This window comes from Denticeps clupeoides, chromosome 5 (assembly GCF_900700375.1).
Source record: "Denticeps clupeoides chromosome 5, fDenClu1.1, whole genome shotgun sequence".
In the NCBI taxonomy this organism is placed as follows: Eukaryota; Metazoa; Chordata; class Actinopteri; order Clupeiformes; family Denticipitidae; genus Denticeps; species Denticeps clupeoides.
Window position 1 is genome coordinate 25,375,775 of NC_041711.1, and position 12,374 is coordinate 25,388,148.

Genomic DNA, 12,374 nt, shown 5'->3' on the forward strand with positions numbered 1-12,374 from the left:
ATCGGGAAGGATAATACAGATCTGTGAATGCCTGTGAACACAGGACCCAATGCTAAGATTGCTCAGGTCAGATTATCGGCGTTGCACCACTCTTTTTAACAAGCTGCTCCTCCGTGCGCTCACGTCCATTTTCCAAAAATAAGGCCTCGTGCTGCCAGTAGGCGTGGTTTCGCTCAGGTTATGCGGATATTTCTGCGGTAGGCCAGTATTACCAAAATCTCTCCCGTTGGCCAAATTTATATCGCATCACACACAGTACAAATTGGGGCAGTGGTGGCCTAGTGGTTAAGGAAGCGGCCCTGTAATCAGAAGGTTGCTGGTTCGAATCCCGATCTGCCAAGGTACCACTGAGGTGCCACTGAGCAAAGCACCGTCCCCACACACTGCTCCCCGGGCGCCTGTCATGGCTGCCCACTGCTCACTCAGGGTGATGGGTTAAATGCAGAGGACACATTTCACTGTGTGCACTGTGTGCTGTGCTGCTGTGTATCACGTGTGACAATCACTTCACTTTCTTTCAAATTGTGATGCTGGAAGAAGCATCTTTTGGGTGTTATTATTATGGGTTTCTTTACATGTCAATAATTTGTCAACAAATGTCCTCGCAGTTTAGGGGCTCATGGTGCTCTGTACCCAATACTATGTTTATTTTTGCTTTTCAAATATGTCATCAGCCTTTAGCAAAGATATCAGATTTCTGCCATGTTTAACATTTACGTGCAGGAGGTTGCGTAAAAGGTCCTACTGATGATTTGTGGTATAGGGTTGGTATTTCTTTGCACGGAACGGGCCATCAAATCTTCACCCTGGAAGTGAGTGATTCACGGCATTCCTGTCGTCCCTAATCAGACCCCTTTGAATAGGAAAACATAATGAGGCATGATTGGAGTTGGTAACAGTAGGTGCTGTTACACTTCACCCGTGTTTGGTTCTCTGGTTTTGAGTGGCGGCTAAGGGAGCAGACTGGGCCTGCTGAGTAAGTGTGAGTGTGTGGCGCGTGTTTACGTCTGGCTCCTTCGGCGCTTTAGACTCTTGTGCTGTGTGCAGGCACAGAGGGCCTTTGTTCAGTTGTTGGAAGGTTTGTGTCGTGACGTGTATAGGTGGTGTGTACAAGGCTGTTAGTATGGTCACGGATGATGCTGTGGGCCAACTAATCCTGTGTAAGTTTTTGTGTGTGTGCGTGCGTCGACAGTGCAGAAAGTTTATTTATTTGTTTTTTATTGACCTTGGGTTTTAGAAAGGCGCCTTGAATTAAAATAAATTTTATTCAATTTATTATTATTTGTATAAGCTGTAGAGGTGTGTGTAGACTTTGCATCTGAATAGTTTGTCAGGAAGCGTACATGATTGTGTTTGTAGGGTGCAGACCATGACTTGCCAACCATGGCCTTTGTCTGAGTCTGAGGAGAGGGTCCATTAAAAAACGCACACACAATGTAAGAACTGAAACTTCGCTGCCGCAAGTGTCACATGCTGGAGCTGCCAGCAGCTTCCCTCCATCAAGTCCCAGGCGGAGAGGAGAAAAACAGGACCGCACTGATCCCTCCCCAGAGACTCTCCAGGCAATTAGGGAGGGCCTCAAACACAGACAACAGCACCAGACCATCAGTGCTGCCCTGCAGGGAGCAAAACCTCAGCCCGTTTCGGGCAGAAAGTGTGTGTGCGTGTGTGTCTGTGTCTTCCAGGGACAGGTTTCACAAACTGCAGTCACAAAACTTAAACTGTAACCACCAGTTAAAAAGTCTCCTTTGGTGTCTAGAGCTGAGGCCTTATGGGAGATGGCGGGATTTCACAGTAGCCTAATGGGCAACTTGGGCAAATTTATATGTACTTAAGACTATTCGTACAAATAAACTGTCTCTAGAGTGGGTTAATTGGCTAACTACTCATAATTTGGCATGTTTAAGTAGTGTGGAACGTGGAGGGAAATGCTGATGCTGCCAGAAAGTTGATTTTGAGTTTAAATGGGTAATAAGAGTGCGCTTGAAGTGCACATGAAGTTGATCTTTATCATTTAGGCAGGTTTCTTTCCCAACTCCCTATTTTTTTCACATAACTTTGTGTTTGTAATTTTTGTGTTTGCATGTAAAGAAAGTTTGAGGTTTTTTATTTTTTAGTTAAAACAGATCTTAAATCTTTTTACGTCATTATTTAAGAGCAATTACACATCTGCCTGATGTCAGCTCTGTGTTGTTCAGTATTATGAAATAGTTAACGTGGCCATGGTGAATAATAGCGCTGTACGTGAGTACTGTAATGTGTGCTTTCATTTGGTCTGTAGGCTTGAGCAGGTTAACTCTGACCCGCTCTGGTCTGATGCTTGTTGTTTAGGTCAGGTGTTCCACTGCTTCACTGCACACACAGTATCCTAATCCAGCCAAGAATGCAGCTGGCCAGAAGAAGGGCCTGTCTGTGTGTGTGTGTGTGTGTGTGTGTTTTCTTATATGATTTACACCTTAGTGAGGACAAAATGTCTTTTCAATCAAAATGTGGACATTTTGCTGTCTCTTTAAGCATTCAGTTGGAAAGTTCATTTGTAAGAGCATTATTAATGGGTGCAGTTCAGTAAAGCAGGAGCTAATGGTTTACTGAGTTTGTTTGGTGAAAGTTGCTCCCCGAAAGGCTTTATAGCTGAAAGGTCATGTGTTTAGGATGCAGATGGAGAGCAAGGTTGTGTATGTCTGTGTGTGTGTGTGTGTGTGTGTGTGTGTGATAATTGAACGCGTCCTTGCTAGAATGAACTCCTGGCAGTCTTCAGCTTGGACCAGAGAACAGAGGAGCAGAAGACAAACTTAGAACTCTGTCTTCTCACGACTACCTGTTGCTGGCTCTCCAGCTCTCGCCCCCTCTCTCTCTCCTACCTGTTCTATTTGAGGCGTTCCTCTCAGCATGAAAAGATTAATTGTCGTTTATGGTTTATTTTTTTGTTCTGTATGTTTCTAGGAGTTTATTTTTAGGCCTGAAGTGTCTGGTTGCTAGGAGACAGTGTCCAAGAGAGAGAGGGAGGGAGGGAGAGAAACGAGAGAAAGCAGGGGAATGGAGAAGAGAAGTGTTTGCGTTCTGAATCCTGAATTACAAACACACTCACGCACTGAGTCAGTGCTCGCTCATACGCGCACACACACACACACACACAGAGCTTCTTTGCCCAGTAGCTGTTATTGTGCTGTTTTTTTCTAAGTTGTGTCTGTTGTTATTTTGCTGGTACTCCATGTGTCACTTCTGTCAATATTGGCCACCCCTGATTCAGTGGGTCTTCTGTCACTTCACGGCTTTTTTCCCTCTCTATTTTGTGCTTTTAAAGTTGTGAAGTTTGACTCTTGCCGTGTCCCACATGTCCACCCCCTATAAACCTGCTCAATATCCTGCTGGTCTGCAGTGGGATGAAAACAAGTGTTTGTGTCAACAGGTTGTATTGGGATTTTTGTTTTCTGGATTGTGTGCATGTTTTAAACTCATGAGGAAGGTGTAAGTGTAGGTATAGTAAGACTGAGGCATTGTGATAGTGTACCAGGTAAACCAGACACACTGCGTTTTTACAGTAACAAAGACAAACGTTCTCTCAATCAACAGCGTACAAATACAAACTCACACACACACACACACACACACACACACAGACAGGAAGCAGCATTGCTGTTGTGGTGTAGAACAGTTGCTCACTTCCTGTCTTGCTATGGTGGCACATTCCAGGAAACATCCCCTCTTCCTCTCCTCCCAGAACCCCCCACCACACACAGACACTACGCTTAACCCCGTCAGTGCCACGGCAGGACACGCCATACAGAAGCTTGCTTCCTTGCTCCCACACAACTTTCACAAACACGTGTAGTGTGGTGACCGCCATTAGCAGGGGGCTTTTCGTTGCCAGTTACATCTTGTGTTTCTTTTTTTCTTGTTTGCATATCCATCACTGACTTCAGTTGAGAGAGTCTTGAGATGTGTGCATTCTGAGTGAGAATGCTGAAGAACAGATGTTTCAAAATTAGGACACAGGCTCTGCTATGATTGCTATAATGCATGTGTCACGTTGTCACTATTTGTCACAAGTAGTTTGTTCCCCAGTTCTCACTAATGTGTCATTTATTTTGAGCTATCATGTTTTTGGCTGTACACATCAGTGTATTACAGTAACTTTGATTCCATAAAAATATATTGCTTAGACCTTTCTGATTATTGAAAGAATCGCTGTGCAGCGCCACAAACTATGACTGTGCTGCGGTATATTTCATTTCAACTAGCCGACGCGGCCAAGCAGGGACTTTGAGGCTCAAGGAGTGAACTTCCCACCCTGACACATGGCTGTGAAGCGGAGTGTCAACACAAACACACGTGACGCAGCTCAATATTATGACGGTGCGAGAGAGCGGGAGGGCCTGGTGATATAAAACAGAGGGAGAGAGGGAGGGAGGGAGGGAGGGGCCGGGCAGTGCGTTGCTGGGGAAGAATGAGCTTGCAGTTGTTCACCGGGTCAAGTGTGTTAACACCAGTCTGAGAGCCAGGGCGAGAGGAGAGGAGCGAGGGACTAGTGGTGCGGGGTGGTGGTGGTGGTGGGGGGGGGCGTCACATCACGGAGCAGCTAATGACTTGAGAGACGAGCGTTACTCTAGCGAGGGTAAATATACAGCATGCCCTGGGAGTACCAGCGCTCAGCTCAGTCAAATAATATTATTCTGTTGCCGGCGGTGTGTGGTGGGTGTTGTCGGCACAGCACACAGGGTGGGCTGCAGGTATGGCCCGTAAACCTGTAAACCTGCTTAATTTGTTAGCACAATTAATGAAATTTGGATAAGCTGGCTGTGAAAGATCATGGGTGGGGGGGTGTGATTCTGCAGCTACTGTAATTACAGTTTTACAGTGGACCTGTTGCACACGTTTTCATTGGCTGAAAGGTCTCAGATGTCATATTTACCTCACTCGGAAACACTTGTTTCAAGACCACCATACGGGTCTTGCTCAGGGTGATGAGCAACCTGCTCATCCTGTGGTTCAACCTGTGGTTCATAGGGAACTTTCCAGTAGTCTATTACCTCCCACATCACAGCCAAATGCCCTACCACAAATTAGGGGAGGGTCAGAAATCAATTTGGCAGTGCATCGTGATACTTCTTTCAGAAGCTGTAGCATCGTGCGTAATCTTTGCGTAATATATCAGCTTTATACACAGCATTTTTGACAGTATCGTGATATCATCGTTAATTTGGCCACATGCAGTTTAAAGTGTGTGTGGGGCGAGTAAGTGATGTAGTGTAGTGTAGTGATTTGGGGGCAGGGTATATGAGGAGTAACGCTGGTCGGTGGTGCTGACGGGGCCTGAAACACGTCTGGGGTTGATGGGTGTGATCGTGGTGGCCGCGCTGCGCCTGTACCGCAGGAGACGTCGACATTTTCTTTTAATAGACGGAGAGTCTGGGAGAGAGGAACAGAGACTGAATCATATGCCTACATCAGACACGTTTACACCCCCCCCCGCCGCCCCTCTTTTTCTTCCATTCTTCTTTTCTTGCTCCTCCCTACACGATTTCCTGGAACAGGGCTTGTTTGGTTGGAGGTAAACTTGTGAGCGTGTGAGAGGGGGTGAGACAGAGCCACTGCTCCAACAGTTGCCCCCCTCCCTTCCTTGTTTTATCATCCCCCTCTTTTATTTCTTTAACCATCCTCTCAATCTCTCTCATCTTCCTTCTCACAGCTCTCTCCATCTCTCCCTCCCTCTCTCCCTCCCTCTGTGATGAACAATAACCCCAGTGTGTGTGTCTATTTTTGGCCTCCAAGGCCACCAGTGCCCCCCTCCATGCCTCTCCTTTCCTCCCTCCCTCTTTCTCTTGCTAACTTTGCTCGCACTCTGAAAAGCAATGTCTCATTACCACTTACCAAAAGACCCTGTGTGTGTATGTGTGTCTGTGTGTGTGTGTGTGTGTTTTGTGTGTGTGTGTGTGTGTTTTGTGTGTGTGTGTGTGTGTGTGTGTGTGAGAGAGAGGGTGGGGGGCATTGTGCTGTGTTCACTTTGCTGCTTTTTTTATATAACTTCTATATCCTGAAACTAATCCATCTCTCTCTGTCTCTCCCAGTGTTTAGTCTAAAGTCAGTCCCATGTGGAGTGAGGTGGAGTAATGACTCCATCCCTCCATCGCACATCCTCCTCTCCACTCTTCTCCTCTGCTGAGTCCCACTATTTTTTTTTTTTTGTCTCTGCTCCGTCTCTCACAAATGAATCCGTGACTCTCTGAGTCTGTGGCTGATAGTGTGATCCTCTGATTTCTTTAACAAACACACACTCACTCACAAACAACCGTCACCGTCTCAGACAGATCAGACTCCCTGTACACAGTAAATATGCAGGTCATTTTTTACAGCTGGACAAGCGCATTGGAGTACATGCTTCTGCTGTGTTTGTGCTCATTCAGCATTCGCCTGAGTGGTGTTACGCATCTTTCATCTACAATGGATTGTAGCCATAAATTGGCAAGTGATATTTACATTTGAATGTGCTCCAGACTGTACCATATTTTCCCCAGAATGCAGTTCAGAGGGGGTTTGTTTTGGGAGTGTTTCTCTGGCTCTGTGCTGATTGGCCAGCACCCATTCAGCTCCTGACTGGAACACTGATCTGGAATCTGTCTCTTAACCTGATGACCCGCGACAACAAAGAAAATACTGAATGGCACCCAGCAAATGAATGGACAGAAATGACAAATGGCAACTAACTGGGCTTAGCACTCTAAACCCGGCAAACTGCATTGATGGCGAGTGAAAGGGGTCACATGACAGGTGCAAAACCAAAATGCTGCACTCAGTACAGGCCGAGGTCACTCGGTTTAACAGGGACTGTACCGTGAACATATATATATATATAAAAAAAAAAAAACTTATTACAGCATTCCCACCATGCCTTTATACATGTGTCAGTCAAATGCAGTTAAAACAGAACACTTATGCTCCGCGATGTTATAAGTGGTCAGATTATTTTGTGTTTGTAGTTAGTTTTAGCCACCGGCTGCCGTAGAAATGCGGAGGCACGGACGGGCCCGGCTGCGCAGGGAGACGTGTGTGTGGTCACTGCGGTAACAGGTGGTGCAGACAGAGGTGGACTTGTTTTCTGCTGCCTACCTTTCAAAATTCTTCTATGTCTTCTGCATTAATTGCACATGTCTCTAAGACATTAAGAAGGCGCCTCTCTCTTATTGGCAGACTCATAAAGTTCTCTAAATTTATGTTATTGCGCCTGTGTATTGGTTTATGAAAAATACTTATTTATCTTACTGTTTTTTTTTTTTTATATGACTGTCGGTGCTTTGGCTATCTTGACATGTGTTTCCTGCCAGTAAAGCATTTGAGGAGAGGGGGAGAGGAGGAGGGAGGGAGCAGCCAGCAGCTCCCTTCGCTCAATCGCTCCACTGTGCCACCCCACAGAAACGCTTTAGAATTTGGACTTTAATTTTTGCTAATTTATTTCCACCTCTTCCCCTCCTTCTCTCGCTCTCTCCCGGGTCCCCCTACGGCCTGGCTCTTACGCTAGCTTGTTGTTAGCTGTGGCCATCCCAAACACTCTCAAACTCTTCTCCCCCCTTTTTCCTAAAGAGGAGCCACATGAGATTTGAAATCTCGGAGGGGAAGGAAGGAATCTGCAGTTACAGAGAGGGATGGATGGAGGGAGGGAGGGATGGAGGCAATTTGACCTGGATGACAACAGACTACCAGACGAGCTATGATCTCATCCCTCTTTTTCACTCCTCCACCACCCCCTCTTTCCAGCCATTGTTTCCCTCTCTCTTCCCACTCTTCTTACCCACTCATCCCCCCTCCTCCTGCCCCACCTCCTCCTCCTCCTCCAACCCCCACTTCTCCTTCCTCTTCTTCTTTTCTTCTTCTTGCTCACACTCTCTCTTTCTTGCTCTCTCTTTTCACTCTCACCGTCCCGCAGCACGACCCATCTTTTCACATTCTTCTCTGTTCTCTACTTTCTTCTGTGTTTTAATTCACTCAGTTCCAACCACCCCCCTAAAAAACAAACACACACACACACACACACACACACACTCACTCACTCTACCCTGCCCCAGTCGGGCGGCTGCATTATTGATGCTGTGTCTCAGTGTCTGTGTGTCTCACCATCTCCTCTTCTCCTGTGGCTGAGCAGTAATGGGTATCTAGTGTCCACCCCAGGGGGCTAAGGGAGGTGGACTGGGGGTGGGGTGAAAGGAGAGGGGGAGTCGCGGTGGAGGTCAGTAAGGTTAAGTGGGGTGGGGTGGGGTTGTGGAGAGTGAGGGAGAGCAAGAGAAGGTGGTTAGGTCATCTGCTGACACCTCCCGAACACTCCCTCTTGTTTGGTGTTTACACGCCGATGCCCGTGAGCACACACTGGCGCTGGCACTCTCACTAGCAGTCTGTCCTGCTGCTGTGTGCTTAGGTCAGCTCACACTTCTCTCAACCACGCACACAAACACACACACACACACACACACTCATCCACACACACACACTAACTGAAGCGCAGGCCTGTATATGGCTGGGTATCATTAAAACATTTTAATTATAACAAAAAAATAAACATTAAATCTTATATTTTTGGTAAAGAGGGGTGTTCAAGCAATCAAAGTAGAAACCAATAAAACTTGGTGCCCGGTGGCACTCACTGTGAAGCAGTTGACACTTTCTAGTTTTGTCAGCATCCCATTGGGGTGAGGTTATTATTTTCATTGTTCTGGACTATTTTTTTGTAGGAAATGCTGAACGTTACGTGTTACACAACCTACTGAACTTGTGGTCAGACTTTGGAATTATTGCATTTTTTCTTCACAGGAAAGAAATTATTAATTGTAAAAATCAATATGCGTGTCTATAAAATATGTGTTAGTATAAAGTTGGACTTTGGGAAAGGACATTCTTGTTGTACATTAGAGGTAGTTGGATATTAAGCTCCAGAGGACCTTCAGGACCACAGTAGGACCAAAGTTTTCCCAAAAAATGGGATTTGATACATATTTTGTTTTTGAATTTTATCGCATACTTATGATGATCATACTTTATTTCTTTTTAAGAAATAACTGCATAAAACTCATCTGATCCAAATCATACATCTGGATGCGTGCTGGCTGGTGTTCTCTTTCAGCGTGGTGCCAGCCCACCGGTACACCATCCCTCACAGCTGCCGTGTGCAGCATTAGAGCCTCGGCCCCAGCTACTTTGATCTGTTGTAATAGAGTAATATCCTGATACGGGTGTATTACAGTGGAATAAAGCTGGTTTATGGGATTTTTTTTATTCTGAAAGGTAGATTACCTCACCACGAGCTCTGCTTTGTGCCAAATAATACAGACTGACTGCACCCCTGGAGGGAAGGATGGCAACAGACGGGTGGATAAAACCTGAAAGAATGTATGAAGGGCATTAAACCAGAGGGAAGGAAGTCTGATTTACTTTGAACACAGGAATCCCAGTCTTTTAATTCCATGCATTCCCAGACCATGAAGCACTTCTGTTCTCATGCACTATTTCATATCGCTTTATTTCTGATATACCTGATACCTGATGCTGAACCTTCGCAATGCACAACCCTCTCCAGGGCCATGTGTAACGCTTGTCCTGTAGACACACACAATAACTGGAATATAATGTTACCACATTCCTTGTTATTCAGAGCTCTCTGAATTCATAACCAAAAAGTAGAGGCACCCATTGTTGTCAGCACTGAGACGTGTATGAGAGTGTGTGTGTGTGGTGTGTGTAACCATATATTCACGCTCCTGCGGACTGTATGTGGGTGTGAAGGCATGACTCACATTCTGTGGACTCCTATGATGCTTCATGTCTCTCCGACATTCTTTCCCAGAGGCAGCGGCGGGCCGATTGAATTTGTTACAGCCATTTACCCCGGGATCCGTTTTCACCCTGACCTGTAACGGGATCCGTTTGTGTATGCCTGATGTCAAAGTCACAACCATGACCTCTAGCTAATGAAATCAATCACTTGAACCAAGGTTATCTGGCCCACTTATGGTTTTATAGCACTGCAGCAGCACTGAAGTAGAGAGGGCAACACTATTTTGTGAAACATTGATTGATGCTGCTATTTACATGAAAAGTAAATTTAATTTTGGGACAAAAGGGTATGCTGGACATTTACAGGGAAATTAAATATGTTCCAACTGTTGCCACTTTTAATGATTAAATTACTGCAAGATAAAATATATATATGGTCTGTCAGTTGATTAAAATGTTAATGTTAACTTTAAAGCTTGCTATCAATACTAAAGCTGGTCAAAATGCATATTGAAAGCTATTACAGACATGTTTGGCAAAGAACGCTACGATCACACATATGTACTGGGATGACCTAAACTAAAATGATAGAAATTGAGCCCGAACCCAACTCGACCCGATTTAGAGCTCTAACTCTGGGTCTTTCAGATCCTAGCAGTGCACATTGCAGAAATTAACCAAAATGTTACTTTTTAAGTGTGGCGCTAATCCCTGCAAATTAGCTCGCATGAATGTCATGACACCTATGTCTGCAGCTGCAATAATGATGTCAACTCGTTTAAAATATTTTATTTCATTAATGTTAAATATATAAAATGAATACGCAGTTATTTTTTCAGCCTATACATTTTAGGAACCCGTGCTTATGACAGTCAGGCAGGCCATTCAGAAGCAGAAGCAGTTTTGTGGGCGTCTTCTTCGGGCATTAAGCGCAGGTGTGAGTGAGCAGGTGCCGAGGTCATGGTGTGTTGGTTTACGTGGGAGCGGGTCTGAGGTGAGAATGCTCCAGCGTTGATTTGGAAGCGGCGTGAACATGCAGGCCGACTGCTTGGGTGGGTGCAATGGAATAGGTCCTCTTTGCAGCCTGAAAGACCGTGTATTGATATGATTAAGCAGATTACATAACTGTGCCTGAGCACATGAGGGACACTCTGGTCGTGAGATGGCGCACGGACAGTGATGCTTAATGAAGAGCCTGGCGCTTGCTGTGCATCTGTGTGCTTGTCGCAAAATGCAACTATTTGTCTCGAACCGTAACCCCCCTGGAAAGTGCAGTTGGGAGTTGGGATGGGCTGGTTCCAGACAGGGTAACCAGTCTGTTCTGAGCGAGACTCCCGATAGCATTGAGCAGCTCTCGCGTGGAACTAATTAGTCATTTGAGCCGCGAAAACAGCGTGTCACATCCACCACCCAGCTCACCTGCAGACACCCCCCCCCCACACACACCTCTCTCTCTTGTAGTGCTTAAAGGAGATGAGTGGGACACCTCCTGTCTGAATGACACTGTAAGAATGCTCTGCAGAGAGAAGTGTTCCACAAGTCACAGATAGGCCGTTGGATAGTGAGTGTGTGTGTGTGTGTGTGTGTGTGTGTGTGTGTGTGTGTCCTACTAATACCCTGTTTATTTTGCCCACTTTTCACCTTCGTAGTAACTGTTTGAGTGTGTGGGCATGTGAGTGTTTTTGTGTCAGTGTGGTACTCTCAGACCCAGCGAATTTGTGAAACCTGACTCTCTGGCCCGGGCCGCGGATATTGGACGCCCACATCTGAGGGTTAGCGTGCCGTGGAAACAGCACTGACCCTGAGATAAGAGCATTCGCTGTTCCACCAAAAAAGCGATTTGCTGCTAATCAAAAAGTCAAACTGTGACGAAAGAGTTCCCAACGGAGACCGCTGTACAAAAATCAATAACACATTGCAGCTGGGGTCGAGGACGTGTTGGGTCAATTAGGTTGAAGCATGTCCAGTTTTGGAAGGGAGATGCCCTGACTCAAATAAAATAAAAGCTGCTGTTTTGCTCTGGGATTAGGTTTGATTTAGAATAGTCACTGTGGGCTGGTACTAGGGTTCAAGTTCAAAGGATATAAAGATGAAGGCTTTTAAGGGACGTGGCCTTACATGACGTTTGACATCACGACACCCCCCGTCTGTGGCTTACTGTTCGCTGATGAGGTGAGGCATGGACCACAGAGACGTGGCTTAGCCTGGCCAGATAACATGGCTCCGTTTTGGACAGTGTAAAGAGGATTATTACTCACCATCTAAGACCAGGGGTTGGCCTACATTCTCACACACACACATACCAGCTCTCACACTACTCACTGGACATTCAGTCTAGAGAGACGCTATACTCGGCAGCGCTGATCTCCAGCTTATAGCTGTTTTAATGAGCTCTCAGTGCCTATTTTGAATGTTTTTTTCATGAGTAGTTTTTTACATTTTTCTCAGCTGCCTGAAGAAACTGCTGCTTTCAGCTTGACTGTCCGAGATAGTCCACATTTTCCCATTAAACTGGCAGTCAGTTGAGGCAAGGGCAAGAAAATCTCCACATTCCACATGTTCCGCCTTCATGATTATCAAAATACAAGTTCCATTCTACTGGTCAAGTTTCACTG

General features: G+C 45.8%; 1 protein-coding gene across 4 annotated transcripts in view; it reads left to right on the plus strand.

Annotated features, from left to right (window-relative positions):
• The window catches only part of erfl3 (Ets2 repressor factor like 3), a 40,091-nt gene that overhangs the window by 14,175 nt on the left and 13,542 nt on the right, over nucleotides 1-12,374 (plus strand). The window contains exon 1 of one of the 4 annotated variants that reach the window (XM_028979967.1): nucleotides 11,850-11,931. The exons of the other annotated variants lie outside the window; for them this stretch is intronic. The gene's annotated coding sequence lies outside the window, so the exon portion shown is untranslated. Of the gene's footprint in view, nucleotides 1-11,849; nucleotides 11,932-12,374 lie in introns of those variants that run through there. 4 annotated transcript variants of the gene reach the window in all.